This window comes from Crocuta crocuta, unplaced genomic scaffold (genome assembly GCF_008692635.1).
Source record: "Crocuta crocuta isolate KB4526 unplaced genomic scaffold, BGI_CrCroc_1.0 scaffold1269, whole genome shotgun sequence".
Taxonomy (NCBI): Eukaryota; Metazoa; Chordata; class Mammalia; order Carnivora; family Hyaenidae; genus Crocuta; species Crocuta crocuta.
This window is the reverse complement of record NW_027531335.1, coordinates 35,505-49,872: the sequence shown is the minus strand read 5'-3', so window position 1 is coordinate 49,872 and position 14,368 is coordinate 35,505. Positions and strand designations below refer to the sequence as shown.

Sequence of the window (14,368 nt, the reverse complement as noted above, 5' to 3'; positions counted from 1 at the left end):
ATCTGGTCATCAAAACCCCTGACATAAAGATTTTCTCCCCACTAAGGCTAGGCAGAAAAACAACATCAAACACAAAGCTAAAAACAAAAACAAAACCCAAACCCCAGGTGGAACAAAAACTGAAAACAGTTCAAATTTAGATAAGATACTGTTTTATTTTTATTTTTATTTTTTTAAATTTTTTTTAATGTTTTATTTATTTCTAGCAGAGAGAGAGAGACAGCGTGAGCAGGGGAGAGTCAGAGAGAGAGGGAGTCACAGACTCTGAAACAGGCTACAGGCTCTGAGCTGGCAGTCAGCACAGAGCCGGACGCGGGGCTCGAACCCACGAACCGCAAGATCATGACCTAAGCGAAAGTCGGACGCTTAACCGACTAAGCCACCCAGGCGCCCCAATACTGTTTTATTTTTTAAATCTTGCTCTAAGTGCATAGTTTTTAAACTTTGGTATGCAGTATTGAAGTGTACTTAACTGATTTTATTAGTTGCATTATTATGGTAAATTTTACTAATCATATGCGAAGCAATAAAGCCACCCACAGAGAGTGGTAAGTCAAGTAACACCTTCCACTAACCACAGTACTCAAATTAAAGAAATGAGATCTAAGAGAGAATCGTTTGCTGGCTTTTCAAAATCAAATCATTTGTGACAGTATCACACCCATTCCCAAAGCTCTATTTTAAGTTGGCTACTACCAAAAGTGATAATCCCAACTAAACCTGAAAAGTCCAGGAATATCAGGAAAAATATAAGTGCTAGGCAATCACAAATGAGTCTTATTTTCCTAGTACAACCTATCATGTCATGTTTTCACTAGGCAGTTGAAAACAGGACTCATTCGTATTTCCCTAGATACATGACAATACTGACTGACTAACAAGATTAATAAAAAGCCAAGAACATAGTTATAATTATCAAACAGGGAATTAACTGAATCCTTCAAGATGTGAATTACTACTGCTATTATTCTTTGAAAGGCCATTTTGTTTTAAATACTATGAAAGCCAAGAAGACTATATCTAAAATACCTAATAACTATTTTATCAATGATATTAATGGGAACAGATGGTGAAAACTTTGGCACAATGGCTGTTTTTTAAAAGCAGCTTTTGTGGCAGTATTTACAAATGATCTTTAATAAAATAAAACTTCATTAAGAAATATAAATCTAGTCATGTATAAAGTAATTACAAACTTAAAATAGACTCTTTGGCAACTGTGTGTATTTTGTCTAAAATGACAACTTGATTTTTCAAAATTGATTTACATAATTTATATAGTTTTATGCCATATTCCTGAAAGAATATCTTGATAATCTATTTACTGACAAAAATGACAAAAAATGGCCCAGGGCCATTCCCTGGGCCCACTCAAGAATTCTAAATTAAAAACATTCTACTTTACACATTTTAGGGCCATTCAATAAATACCCACAATGAAACAATAACTCCAGAAGACATCTATTTCACAATGTCCCAATTTGTCAAAGTGGGTTAGTTAAAAATCAGATCTATTAATGACTTAAAGTAATTTTTAGAGGATGCCTGGGTGGCTCAGTTGGTTAAGCATCTGACTCTTGATTTCGGCTCAGGTCATGATCTCGCAGTTGTGAGGTGGAGCCCTGTGTTAGGCTCCTGCACTGAGTGTGGAGTGGAGCCTGCTTGAAATTCTCTCTCTCTCTCTCTCTCTCCTTCTGCCCCCCTCCTTTGCTCGCTCTTGCTCAAAAATACACTAGGAAAAACAGTAATTTTTAGGGGTGCCTAGGTGGCTCAGTCGGATAAGCATCTGACTCTCGATCTCAGTTCATGTCTTGATCTCAGAGTCGTGAGTTCAAGCCCTGAGATGGGCTCCACTCCCAGAGTGGAGCCTGCTTAAAAAAACAAAAACAAAAAAAAACACAACAGTAGGGGCACCTGGGTGGCTCAGTCAGTTAAGTGGCCAACTTCAGCTCAGGTCATGATCTCACAGTTCGGGGTTCGAGCCCCGCGATGGGCTCTGTGCTGACAGCTCAGAGCCTGGAGCCTGCTTCAGATTCTGTGTCTCCCTCTCTCTCTGACCCTCCACCACTCACACTCTGTGTCTCTCTCTCTCTCAAAACTAAATAAACATTAAAACAAGTAATTTTTAGTAAAATCATAACAGAAACAGGTAACTAAATTCATGACTGCCTGGAGAAGTTAATACTAATACTAATACTAATGCAGTCATGCTAAATCACTTTGTAATTTATTTTTTTAAAAGTAAACAAACAAGAAATTGAGCTACAAGCTGTATCAGAAGTGTTACCAAGTTAATGTGCTAATATGATTCTGTAAATTATCTAAAACACCCCATAGTGTACTAATCTTAAAATGTAAATGCCCAGGGTGCCTGGCTGGCTCAGTAGTGGAGCATGGGACTCGTGATCTCGGGGTCGTGAGTTTGAGTCCCATACTGGACACAGGGATTACTTAAAAAAAATTTTTTTTAAGAGTAAATGCCAAATGAGGCACCTGACTGACCTATCTGGTAGAGCATGCGACTCTTGATCTTGGGATCATGAGTTCAAGTTGAATGGTGGGCACAGAGCTTACTCAAAAAATATATATACACAAAAAGTAAATGCCAGTAATNAAGATGTTTCAAAACTCCCTCTTTAAAAACTTTATATAAATCAATTCTATGATCAGTGAACTGATTGCTCAGGCTTTGAGATCCTTTGCTTTTCTCCTTCTGAGTTTACTGCTCAACACCAAAGATGGGTAGAGGAACAACAATAGCAACAACAACAACAACGAATCAAAGCAAACCGTTTACTTTTCAATTTTTAAAAAAAATCTACTGCTATCTGTGATAAAAGGTGTGATGGGAAAGGAAGTTGTAAGCTAATGACTGAACTGAGGTTTTGGTGTAAATGGTAGCTTTTAATTATTCATGTTCTCCCTCCATATCATGAATAATAGAAAAGTGAACACATTTCTGTACATTTAACATTAAGCATTTTATTTTTAAAAATTGTTAACATTTATTCACTTTTGAGAGAGAGACAGAGTGTGAGTGGGGGAGGGGCAGAGAGAAAGACACAGAATCCTGAAGGTGGGGCTCGAACCCATGAACTGTGAGATCGTGTGTGACTTGAGTTGAAGTCAGACGCTTAACCAACTGAGCCAGCTAGGCATCCCAAGCATTTTATCTTATAAATTTGATACTATGCTTTACGTATCTGAATTTCTACTTCTGTATTCTTTAATGAAGTATGTACTAAATACTTGATAGATACTCTAATCTCAAATTACCTCGAATGCTTACCTACATAAAACACTCTGAGTGGCAAGTTTATTATTTATTATAAAAAAGGTTATTCAATCTTATTTATATCCTAAATAGTAATTACTCACAGTGTAAATTTTCTAATCACTTAGCTACTAGGAATGCATTTTTCCCATTAATTTGACAGCCAAAAGAGGTTTGATTAGGTGGAAAATATTAATAACTACCACATGCATTCATTGTTACTGCTAGAAAACACCTTTGNAAGAAAGAAAGAAAAAACCACAAAACACTGGACTAAATAAACAATTGACAACAATCTACAAAACAAATACAGGGGGAAAAAAATCTGGGATCAAGACATTTTGATGAGGCACAGAACACACAAGCCCCATCAGCACGGGCTCACATCTTGAGGGGTTTTCCCTTAGGAACAAAGCACATACACTTTGAAATGCAGTAGCAGTATCTGGGATTCCAGCTCTTTCAGTAGCAAGGTCATTTTCTGACCTAGCTACTGTACCATAATCAATTCCATCAATGCTTAAAAAGAACATTAAAAATACTGCTTTCTGGGATGCCTGGGTAGCTCAGTCGGTTAAGCATTCTACTCTTGATTTCAGCTCAGATCATGATCTCATGATTCATCAGCTCGAGCCCCGAGTCAGGCTCTGCACTGAGCATGAAGCCTGTTTGGGATCCTCTCTCTGCCCCTCCCCTACTGGCTCTCTCTCTCTCTCAAAATAAATAAGTAAACTTGAAATATATATATATATATTGCTTTCTCTCAAAATAAATAAGTCAACTTGAAATACGTACATTGCTTTTTTGGGGGGTGCCTAGGTGGCTCAGTAAGTTAAGCTTCTGACTCTTGATTCTGGCTCAGGTCCTTATGTCCTGGGTAGTGGGATCAAGCTCCACAGCGGACTACCTGCTGAGCATGGAGCCTGCTTTAGAGTCTCTCTCTCTGCTCCTCCCCCACGACACTGGCTGTCTCTCTCAAAATAAACAAACATTAAAAATATACTTTTTAGTGGCACCTGGGTGGCTCAGTCGGTTAAACATCTGACTTTGGCTCAGGTCATGGTCTCACCTAGTGAGTTCGAGCCCCACATCCGGCTCTGTGCTGACAGCTCAGAGCCTGGAGTCTGGTTCGGATTCTGTGTCTCCCTCTCTCTCTGCCCCTCCCACGCTCACCCTCTATCTCTTTCTCTCAAAAGTAAATAAACATTTAAACAAATTATATATATACTTTTCATTGTTTAAATTATACATACCCAAGCAGCAGGAGGGTTAGTCTCATCATTCTAATAATCCATATTTAAAATACAANATGTTTTAGATCTTTATTCAAAATCATCATAAAATTACCACAAAGTGGTTAAGCTCCACTTTTGCTGGCTGGCCCTTATCTACCCTGAGCTGAGTTTTATTTGCAAAATCAGAATAATAACTGTCCTACCGGTCTCACAAAAATTGTCCTTCTGTCTCACAGAACTGCCCGATAATCAGAAGAGGTAATATAACTAAAAGTACTTTGAAAACGAATGCTCAGGGGCGTGTGGGTGGCTCAGTCAGTTAAGCATCCGACTTCANTGTTTACAGTATGGTATTATTCTTCACAAGTAACAACATGTAGGACTATAATACTTCTTTCTCACTGTGAACACATTCATCCCTAGAACAAATAGTTGGTAACAGGGGAATGGATATATGGCTGTGGGATAAAACTGGCAACACCTCCCAAGGCTTCACTCTTAACACTGAATATTTGCTGAGTACAGGATGTCCTCAAGTTACAAAGGTTCCATAAATCCAAACCACTGTCCTTACCTCAGGCCCCTCCATTTCCTCCCTCTTTGCTCTTAATAGGAACTGGTGTGGGGGTGGGAGTGCAGATTTGAGAGAACCAGGAAGTTCAAAAGTAGAAGAAAATGTGAAGAGAAGTGGAACACAACAGAGCATGCCTACTCACCATCCCTATCACCATCTACACCTTTCTTTCACTACCATACATCAGCTGTGGACATCTCTCTATGCTGGGAAATAAGGCAAAGGTTAAAAGTCAACAGCCAAGAGCTATGACGTGGAACAAAAGATGGATAGTAAAGTTCACTTAAAGGAAAAACAACTGATCTCAGTCATTAGCCATAATCTCTAAAGCCAACCCAATAAAGTAAAAATACCAATTGCAAATTATTGACAAACTTACTCTCATTCACAAAAGTATTAGTGGGTTTTTAAAAGTTTATTATTTTTTTAAATTAATCTATACACCCAATGTGGGGCTCAAACTCAGAACCTCAAGATCAAGAATCACATGCTCCTCCAACTGAGCCATCTGGGCACCCCACAAAGGTACTAGTTTTATTAAGCTATTTATTCATTCTGCTCACTTATCTTCGACTAACCCAATAAACTTACCCTCACCTGCAACGCTAACCAATCCCACTTACCAATGCATTCACTATATTCAATTTAACCAATCTTTCCCTTGCTTGTTCCCAAAGATCCACCCATTATATTTCAGCCATCATGGTCCCTTCTCAGTTGTAAGGGACAGACAGTAAGTTATTGAATCTCTGTACTAATGACATTGGGTAAGCAAGGAAGGAGAAAGCTGGGGGTAAGTGAAGTGGAACTGGGCCTGGAGATATGTTCAAACAACCTGCCATTTCAGTTTGACATGAGTAGATAAGCATATTTTAAAAGAGATTTTTAAAAAACACACAAATTGTTAACAGTACTGCTAATAAACAGAAAGAAGATTCCCTCAGTCTCCCAATTTAAACAGGCTTTCAGGAACAAATTTAAAAGAGAACTATGGATATTAAGTTCATCCATGGCTAGTTTTTCCAGTTCAAGAGCAATGCCAGAAAAAACACTCCCACCTCTTCTTTTGAGCCTATTGAGTAACCAGTGGGTTTGAATACAGTTCTACATTCTATTTATTGGTTCTCTAGAAAGTTTGACCTGTAAGAATGCCCAGAGTTCAATGAATTTGTACTGGGATAGTCTGTGACAATTAGTACCGGTCAAGTAGGTTTTATAGAGGGATGGCTTACTCTGTACAGGCTCCCTACTGGAAAATATTGTTAACATTTTCTGTCAGGAGTTTCCAAAAATTTTATGCTTCACGCTTGGCANTTAAGTTCTCCTTGGAGCATTAGCAGAATTTAACCACAGTTTTGATTAGGATATACTAGTCTTAAAATGAAACCATTCTAATCACAATTTCAATAAAAATTCAAACCAGGAAGATTTAATCATTTCATAAACTTACAATCTTATAATCCTTTATTTAACAAGATAAACATTTGGGGCATCTGGGTGGCTACGGTTGAGTGTCTGACTCTTGATTTTGGCTCAGGTCATGATGATCCCAGGGTTGTGGGATAGAGCCCAGCATCACCTGCTTAAGATTCTCCCCCTCTACTTCTCCCTCCTTCTTTCTCTCTCTCTCTTTCTTCCTCCCTCCCCTCCTCCTTCCCCCCTTTGTGCACATACAGAGCACTCTCTCAGGCTCTGAGTTGTCAGCACAGAGCCTGACAGGGACTCAACTCACTATTGGTGAGACCATGACCTAAGCTGAAGTCGGACACTCAACTGACTGAGCCACCCAGGAGCCCAGGCCCCCCTCCCCAAATCTTAAGACTAAAATTCTTTGATCTTTAAAAGAACATTATTTATCATTATGTATGGAAATGGAAACTAATATTTACTAAACCATTAACACATTACGTATGTCAGTTAACGTCAGAGATTAATTGTGCATATTTAGAAGTCACTACTGGGGTGCCTGGATGGCTCAGTCCGTTAAGCTCCTGACTTCGGCTCAGGTGATGATCTCAAGGTTCGTGGGTTCGAGCGCCGCGTCGGGCTCTGTGCTGACAGGTAGCTCAGAGCCTGGAGCCTGTTTCAGATTCTGTGTCTCCCTCTCTCTCTGACCCTCCCCTGCTCATGCTGTCTCTCTCAGAAATAAATAAAACATTAAAAAATTTTTTTAAAAAAGTCACTACTACACTCTACAATATTAACAAACATGAGCACCAAAAACACTAACACAAACACTAGAACATAAACCAGCAGATAATATATATCCTAAATATTTCTTCAATACACTTTTTTATTTGTTTTTGTTTTAAGTAGGTTCCATACCCAGCGTTGAGCCCAACTCGGGGCTTGAACTCACAAGCCTGAGATCAAAACCTGAGCTGACATCAAGAGTCGGTTGCTCAACTGGCTAAGCCACCCAGGCACACCCCACCCCTTCTTATTTTCTAAGTAAACTGTATGCTCTACGTGGGGCTGGAACTCACGACCCAGAGATTAGGAGTTGCAAGCTCTACTGACTGAGCCAGGCAGGCGCCCCTTCAATATCCTTATTTTTAGTAAGACAAGTAAAGACTTATGGTTCAAAACTATTTTATTTACCTGAATTCTGAGGTTTTTAAGAGATTAAAAAATGCACTTATCAAGTAAATAGAAAGACTTCTATTCTAAAGACCCATACAATAATTCAGTCTTTACCTTTCAGAATTTTCCTGTTTATTTGAAGGCTGCAAAGGAAAGATAACCTTTCCTGTTAAATTTCTAAACAATTTTCTCAAATTAGAATGAATTAGTCTAAGGGCCAAACATTCTTTCTACAACCTACAGAAATCATTTTTGTTAGAAGCCAGATTACTTATTTGGTAGTTGCTGATAAATCAAGGTGCTTTTAAGTCACTTCATTTAGTGTGGGATGATACCAAGTCTAAAATCACATTTACAAGCATATTTCTTAAATGGTCACTCTTGACCTTGACATTTATTCTAGCTTGTATTACAAAAGGATGGCCATCCACGTCAGTGGTGCAATGTACTCAATATTCAAGACAATGACTAACAATGGAACTGAGAACAGTAGTATGAGGAACTGTTGCCTAAATGCATTCTTGTTAAATTCTGTACACTTAAAATGTTTGGAGACAAAAAGGTTTTGTGGACTTAAAACTAATTGACCCTGATGGAATGCCAAACTGTAAACTGCCAGACAGCTGCAGCTGGTAATAAAATGCTAAGACCTGAAGAGCTTTAGCAGAACCGGATTATATGGTAATCCTAGTAGCTGAGAGAAAGCAAAAGAGCTATAAGAATAACTGATAGGCTGGTTGCTATGGTAACCAAGATAAATTTGTATACAGACGGGGGAGGGGGGGAACATTGGGATTGCCATCAGGTATGAGGCCCACACTATGTCTCACGTGCTTTTTTTTTTCAATTTTGAATCACAAGATGACAAACTAACACAAAGACCGCTCAGTTTGAAATAAGAATAGGGTTCCGCTCTGAAGAGTCAGGAAAGCACCCAATTAAAGGTTTAGCTGTTTAGCTGCATAATATCTGACAGACAGCTAGAGGGGGAACAGATCTTGTGAACGTTTGTAGAAATTGGTTGAGCTCTGGGTAGAAAACAGAAATGTAGGTTATTTATCAATTCAAGTTAGATATCAGGAGGATATCATAAAGTACCTACAATTTTTGTTACCTTAAAGTTTGTTTGGGGTTATTTTTTATAGGCTATTAATCTTTTACAAAAAGGATTATTTAATTTGCACTATGTAGGTCAGAATCTAAAACAATACTAAATGGTGTGCTTTGTTTTATCTCAGTTATTTACACTCCAGGNCACCACCTCTACCTCGATCACCACCACCCTCAGCAACCAACTCTTCCTCCACCTACACTACCCCGGAAGTAATTACCAGAAGTGCAGGCAGAGTATGAGAAGGAAACATACAGTGTCTTCAAGGGGCTTGCTCGGCAAACTGACTTGACTTTATCAAGTTAAAACAATGAAAAGAACACATGGATGGTTGTGTAACGTAGAGGTTACACACTTAAGTCTCAAATACCAACAACTAGAAATCATTTTCTGTTCTGTAGGGCCACAACTGAACTGTCAACATCCTATAAGTGTGTAGGTTTTCAAGATTTTATTTATTTTAAATGTTTTATTTATTTTTGAGAGAGAGAGAGAGAGAGACAGTGTGAGCAGGGGAGGGTCAGAGAGAGGAAGATACAGAATCGGAAGACAGGCTCCAGGCTCTGAGTGAGCTGTCAGCACAGAGCCCGATGCGGGGCTCAAACCCCATGAACAGTGAGATCATGACCTGAGCCGAAGTTGGACGCCTAACCCACTGAGCCACCCAGGTGCCCCGGTTTTCAAGATTTTAAAAATTAAATTTTATCTACCCTATTTTATGCAGTTATCACAAGAACAAAGTTTTCAGGTTATAGGAGTTTGTACAAATACAAATTGAGACCCCAAATTGCCATACGGACTGTCCTACCTCCATGAGTCACCAATTAATAATTGGAGGCCAGTAAATTTAGAGCCTGAATTTACCTTATATGTAGATTGCTCCCCATACACTGCAATACAATGTTACATGGGTGTGATAAACAGCATTTACAAATATATTTCTATCAATCTACAAAGTCAAAAACAATCAAATATAATCCATGATTTATAAATGTAATCTGATTAAATGCAACCCACGAATGNGGGTCAGAGAGAGAGGGAGTCACAGACTGAAACAGGCTCCAGGCTCTGAGCTGGCAGTCAGCACAGAGCCCGACGCAGGGCTCGAACCCACGAACCACGAGATCATGACCTAAGCGAAAGTCGGACGCTTAACCGACTAAGCCACCCAGGCACTCCGCACAAATTTTTTTTTATTGAAACTTGCATCAATTTTCCCTCAGAGAGAAATACTTCTGATGCTTAAGTAAAGTGAGAAGCTGAGTTTTCAACAAAGGCAGCTATGCAACTTTTTGCATTTAGACTGAACAACTCTTCAGGATACTTTGATCCCAGTTCTCATGACTTAAAAATCAAGATTTCACCATTGCTTCAATCTAAAATGATAGTCCGGTGGGGCACCTGGCTGGCTCAGTTGGTAGAGCATGCAACTCTTTATCTCAGGGTTGTGAATTCAAGCCCCACAATGGGCATGGAACCTACCTAAAAAAAAAATAGGGGCGCCTGGGTGGCTCAATCAGTTCAGTGTCTAACTCTTGATTTTGACTCAGGTCATGATCCCAGGGTCTTGGGATCAAGCCCCTCGTCAAACTCCGGGCTGAGCGTGGAGCCTGCTTAAGATTCTCTCTTTCTCCCCCTCTGCCCCCTACCCTTCACTCTCTCTCTCTCATAAAAGAAGAAGAAGAAGAAGAAAGATGGGGGTTAATACTAACCAGACTCCTTTTTTTTTTTTTTTCCTTTTTCTTAAGTAGACTCCAGACACTGAACTAAATAACAACCACTGTTCTTAGATCAACCTTTTCCCTGCGACCTGTTTTCATCCTGATTTGGAGAAAATTAGTGGGCAAAAGTTAGACTCCTAGACAGAACAGTCCATGTCCTCTGACAGCAGGGCATGAAAAAAATGAAAATGAAAACAAACAAACAAACAAACAAACAGAATCACGGTAGACAGACCATCTTAAGACCCCACTGACAGGGTAAGGGCCAGTAACCTAGAGCAGGGACAGCAAGCCGTATTTTCCCTCCTTCCACAGGCAAGGCAACATGGTAGAAATGAGGAATCAGGAGACCTGGATTCTAGTTTCTAGTCTGTTACTCATTAGCTGTGTGTTGCCTTCCCGGCTCACTGAGCCTAGGTTTCTCTTTCAATTAAATGGGAGGGCTAGACTGAATGATCTCTGATCCTTTCCTATTCTAAAAATGTTACCATTCTATCCTTCCTTCCAAGGCCTCAAAAATATTTTGGTTGCCATTAAAAAAAATTAAGAATGCTCAAAATGTCACATTTATTTCTATAACATGTTCTCACTGCCAGCCTTTAGTATGTGTATGTACAATCCACACAAACTAGCAGGAGCATTCACCTTATATACAATTTCCCCAGCAAACATCGAACTTAAAATCAATGGGTCTTGAATCATGTACCAAATACCATCAAGTTTGCTAAACTAAGAACTTTTTAAAAAAATCATGGAAAGATTTCCCAAGACCAAAAGCTTATCAATAAAGGCAACACGATGACAGACTTTTAGAGTTGGAAGAGTTCTCAGAGTGTAATCTCAATATAAAGATGAGGAAATGAAATGACTCAGAGTCCAGGGCTTTTTTTCTACTATACCGCACTTCCTCCTCCCTTTCCTGCTTTATCAAGAGACAGCAAAGTAGCAAAAAGAACGCTAGACTGTGAGACTGACCTGGATTCCAATCCTCATTGCCATTAATTTGCTGTGGCACCTTGGACAAGTCATTTCCTCTCTTTAGGCTTTGGTTTTCACAGTATTTTATATGAAGAAATTTAACCGTATGCTCCTTCTACCTCTAACATGCTAGGATCTTACTGAACTCTTATCTGATAAAACAAAATACATATTCCTGAAAGCGAAAGTGGAAATTTCAAGCCAAGAGAACCGAAAAGCGGGCTGTTGCTTTTAAACAGATGCATCAGTTCAATTCAGCAAGCTGGTCCTAAAGCAATTTACTCCAGAATCTCTTGGAAGAAGATTCTCTCTCTCTCTCTCTCTCTCTCTCTCTCTCTCTCTCGATACGCACGCACGCGCGCGCGCGCGCACACACACACACACAGTGAGGCAGCTATGATGTACTGGGGGAAAAAAATACTGGACTAGGAGTCTGAAGAACTGGCTTCAAATATCCCAGCTGTCACTTACAAGCTGTGTGTCTCAGAGACCAATTCATTAACCTCTCTAAGCCTAAGATTCCTCATATATAAAAATGGAGAGAACAAGGAAATCTGACCTAAAATAGCAATCAAAATAAAGCTTTACAGATGCGGTGCATATTGCAAAGCTGGGCAGGTGGAGAGGATCTGCCACTGTGGAAAAGTAGGCTGTACTAGAATGAAGCCTATTAAAAAGCAGGGCTGATTTTTAACTTACTAAATTTGCTTTCAAAGAGAAGGACAACAAAGCTGAAGACACCACCAGAGGGGAACAGAAGAAGTCAATTTTAGGAAATGGACTGTGTATTTGGATTCTGATTAACAAAACATACGAGATAACTCTCGAGTGCCTAATCGGTTCACTACAATTTGGTGAAATGGTCGGTGTACTGCGGCATCCCCAAAAGCAAGGGACATTTCTTACAGTTTGCAAACTCAGTCTGTTAACCTCTTAGAGTTTGTATGGTACGCCACTCCAATTCCTCTCAAGGGACAGAAGGTATTTCTGATAACCAGATATCCAGGGACACCATCTGTTTCCACAAATCAAGATTTCTCACTGCATTTCTAGGTTGTTAGTTACCCAGCCAAGTCTCTTCACAGTACGTTATGCAAAAGACAAAACCTGTCACAAAGGACAGAGGAAATGTTAATGATGCCAACCTTTTTCAATCCTCCCGGTACTGCTAGTTCTTTTCAGATTCAATTCTCCAGATGAGTCTGATTCTCTTCCAAATTCCCCCCACTAATACAGAATGAAACCGTGAAATGCATAGGCTGACACTATGGTTTTATCCCTACAGCTCAACACGTTGAATATTTGGACAGGTTAGAGTTAAAATTAGAAGGTTGGATTCCAAGAGACGTTTTGACTCTTCACCTACTAGAGAAGGATCAAAGTGCTTGAGAAACTCTATTATCCCAAGAGGCAAGAAGTGATTCTATTAATTCTATCAAAATGACTCACTGGGTTCCAATAAGTTAAATATTTCCAAGGTCTGCAGACTTCCTCCCAAAGTAAACACTGCATGAAGTTAAATTTGTTAACTCCAAGAAAGGAAGACGAAGGGAATGGACATTTGGGTTCCTCCTCTGCGCCAGGTACTAAGCTAGATAATCTACACTCCTGATATAACTGCCCTTCAAAATTAAATGTTTCAGGGGCGTCTGGGTGGCTTAGTCGGTTAAGCGTCCGACTTTCGCTCAGGTCATGATCTCGCAGTTCGTGGGTTCGAGCCCCGCGTCAGGCTTTGTGCTGACTGCCAGCTCAGAGCCTGGAGCCTGTTTCGGAGTCTGTGACTCCCTCTCTCTCTGACCCTCCCCTGCTCACGCTGTCTCTCTCTCTCTCTCCTAGAAATAAATAAAACATTAAAAAAATTAAAAAAAAAAAGATGTGCAAAATTAAATGTTTCGTTCATTGAAAAGGAACTATACTCACATATTCCTAAATTGATTACAACCATATACAATCATTTCCTCCCCCCACTCCACACAAACACATTCAAAAGCACTGAACGATTAAGTCTGTCTAAGTCTGTCTGTCGTTTAACCTCGATCAACAGTTCGTTACTTTGAGGGGAAAAGCGCAAAAGCAAAAATTTAAGGGGATCCAATGCAATTGGAAATCCAAAAGTATTTTCAATCCTCTACCGTCTAGCTATGAACTTGTTTCAGACACTGAACTTGAAGGATCCTCAGTGCCATCTCAAGATTGGCCACTGCCCCCCAAAAATCTTAGAACAGTGGTAGGAAGGTTGGTGGAAACACATCCGCGATCTACCAATGAACATTTCTATCTAATTCTCGTGCTGTAACTTTTGGGGTATATATCATATAGAATATATGTTAGGCTTTAGCATGTCTTCTAGAAAGTACAAATAACTTTATTTGCAGCCAACATGGTATTTTTTCCGTGGGGATAAGCCTGAGAATTGGAGGCAGTTGAACTCCTGTAACCACATCAGCGTCTACTCACATTAACATACGAAGTTTACCAATCCTCCAGTGCTTAGAGCATGAAAACGTATTTCCCTGCTTCTGCTTCCACACGAGCCCGCAGAAGAGTTGGGCGAAATAGCTTTAAATCCCGGTTCAACTTTGAGAAGAGGAGTGGGTAAGAAGTCCCAGGCGAGCGAAGCATTCCAACGACTGCACTTCCTTACTCAGAATCTCCCATACTAATCATCACTAAAACATCTTGCAGAATTCGATAAATAACACAAAGCTGTGGCTCTCCTTCCAACCACCAGATTACTCAGCACTTGTTTGTAGCTCTGTAGCCCGTTGTGTACAAGTGCGTCCGGCTACCCTCGTAAGACAGCGTAATTCTCCCGAATGGTAAGGACCTTGTCGTCTTCGATCTCCTCTGCCTCATCCGTAAGGTGCTACTTTAAGAAAACCATGTGGATCT

General features: G+C 39.8%; 1 protein-coding gene across 1 annotated transcript in view; it reads right to left on the bottom strand.

The window, feature by feature from the left end:
• WDR44 (WD repeat domain 44) overlaps window positions 1-14,368 on the bottom strand; it is an 80,449-nt gene that overhangs the window by 65,504 nt on the left and 577 nt on the right. The window lies entirely within an intron of this gene.